General features: G+C 35.7%; 1 long non-coding RNA gene across 1 annotated transcript; it reads left to right on the top strand.

Annotated features, from left to right (window-relative positions):
• The first annotated feature begins 711 nt into the window (after window positions 1-711).
• LOC116131131 lies at window positions 712-1,539 on the top strand. The gene is made up of 3 exons (XR_004128212.1): window positions 712-922; window positions 1,004-1,125; window positions 1,203-1,539. It is a non-coding gene; the product is annotated as an uncharacterized LOC116131131 (long non-coding RNA).
• The last annotated feature ends 1,026 nt before the right edge of the window (window positions 1,540-2,565 follow it).

Below are 2,565 nucleotides of genomic sequence, written 5' to 3'. Positions count from 1 at the left end.
ATTGGAAGAGTTGTGAGGATTTGATTGCTAGCCTTAAACGGGAAGGGAACACAAAGCAAGCAAATATACTCTCTGGAATGATAAGGGGAGGGGAGACAGACCGTGGGAGCAAGAAGGGGAAGAAACAATTAGGAGTTCCAAGGTATTTTTGCCTTTTTATCTCCCTTTCTAATTTTAGTGTAGTTTTTTAGTAGAGAACTTTTGCTTGAAATTTTTAGTTTGAGAATGATCGAAGAGCTCCATCTTGATCAGAAAAACTTGTGGAAAACATAATGTCATTTGTTTACATGAAACTTTTGCTTCATATTTTTTAAAATCCAGTTCTATGTTCAAGCTTCTAAACTCATTTTAACATAGATATTTTGAAACCATTTGCAGCTTTGAAGATGATGATTTGTTTTTAAAATTAGTTTTTTGTTGCAAAGTTAATATTGTAACACAATCTAGTGAACCTAAAGCCAAGTTAGGCTTCCAGGGGTCTTGTGTCTTTTAGTTTCACCTGTTCAGGTGCAAATCGGTAGCATTTTTGGCGAAGGAGAAAGAAGAAAAAAGAGAAGGGTAGTTTTGTCTTTACACTATTTAGACATGTTACCGAACATATTTTCCTAACCAAACATAATGGTGGGTGGGAAGTCTCGTTTTCAAACTTAATGGATGGGAAGTGTCGTTTTCGCCAAACCTTGGGTGGGAATATGTCGTTCTACCTATTATCAATTCAATTCTCACTCAAAAATACTTTATCAAACTCATCACTCTCTCCCTCCCTCTCAAACTTCAACAAAAACGGCTTTGAATCTCAAGACTCCAATCCAACACTCTCCATCTTTGGCTTCATCTCCTCAATACCTTCATGGGTCAAGGCTTGTTTTTCGCTTACAAAAATCCTCTTCAATCTCCTTCCCACACTCTCCTTCTCTCCCAGGTTTCACTTCTCTTCATTTTTTTCTCCTTTTGACTTTCTGGGTCAAGGCTTTTTTCACTGACTTGTTTCACTGAGTTTCAGGCTTCGCAATTGGAACCGAGGTAGCTTTTGAGAGGAAGGACCGTTTCTCGGTTGTTGAAACGGCAGCCGTGAGAGAATTGACTGGATCGTTGACTAGAAGTGAGGGGCTCCGCTTTGCTCTGGTGCGGTTTTGGAGAAATTTAACATTTGTTGTCAAGATTTTTTTTTTTTTTTTTTTATTTTTTAATTTTTTTTTAAGGTGGTTTGGATTTGGGTTGTTTTCGTATTTGTGAATTGTTAAGGTTGTGGCGCGGTTTAATGAGATTGTGACGAAGCCATTGTTGTAGGGAGCTTTGGAGACTTTCAGAAAATATTCAGTTAAAGAAGAAGATATTGATGTATGTAGCTAATTCTTTTTAAGATTATAACTGTAATTGATTCACTCGATTCCAAGTTTACTTTTGTATGGTAACTTGTAATTTGGAAAACATACTAGAACTTCTTCCAAATGGGGAGGAATTTGATGAAATTTGGAGAACTTCCATCAAATTTTGAGAGAGATTTATTATTAACAGTAAATATATTGTATATATTTAGGGGAGTATGTGGCTCTAATGGGTTTACTATATTTTTGCCTCATTTGTTTTTCATATACTCTTTTATTTCAGTTTTTTTAAACCATTAGTGGGTGTTCTGGATTGATACATTGCGTAGACATACTTTCGTGCTTGCATTTCTTGTGTGATTATAAACTTGGTTTGTGATCTTAGGTATCTTTTCATTTATAGTCTTTACTGTGAAAAATCTTCAGATTGTATGGGTTCCTGGTAGTTTTGAAATCGGTATTGTTGCAGAAAGGCTGGGGAAGTCTTGAAAATATCATGCAGTATTATGTATTGGAGCTGTGGTATGTTTTCTCTCCACAACTACTTTAAAAACAGCTCATGTAAAATCTAGCAGTTGTGGCAAGCGCATGACCCAGAATTGATAGGTGTTCTACTTTTCTAAAATCAAATTCGGCATTGAATTTAGGATGAGCAAATTAAACTTAAAAGTTTTGTAGAGACAACTATTAGACTAACTAAACATGGTTCTTGTTCTTATTTGTCATCTAACTACTGCTAGATGGATCACCTTTCTATGCAGTTGTTAGTTATGCAATATATTACAGTGACCTGAGAACTCCTTCCATAATTCTGCTTAATTTCCAGATTATACACATTACAATTCTTATTTGCCAGTAGTTTATCCTACTATTTCCTTAATAGCCTTCCTAATTTTTGTTATTGGTAATTCTAATTCTGAATAATTTAGTGGGAAATTTTTTTTCACTTGCTGTGTCCTTGCACCATTTTATTGGCAGATCAGAACTTTTTGTCATGTGTGCAAATTCTAGTTTCTTTCCAAGGCTTTCGGCATCCTGCAAGTAGGTATGTTCAGGGGATAAATGATCTTGTTACCCCCTCTCTTGTTGTTTTCATTTCGGAATATTTGGGAGGGAGTGCGGATAATTCGTCGATCTTAGATCTACCACCAGAAAAAAATATCTGAAATAGAGGCTGATTGCTATTGGTCCCTATCAAAATTGCTTGATGGTATGCAAGATCATCACACATTTGCTC

This window comes from Pistacia vera, unplaced genomic scaffold (assembly GCF_008641045.1).
Source record: "Pistacia vera cultivar Batoury unplaced genomic scaffold, PisVer_v2 Contig23, whole genome shotgun sequence".
NCBI classification, from domain to species: domain Eukaryota; kingdom Viridiplantae; phylum Streptophyta; class Magnoliopsida; order Sapindales; family Anacardiaceae; genus Pistacia; species Pistacia vera.
This window is presented reverse-complemented; position numbering and strand designations above follow the sequence as displayed.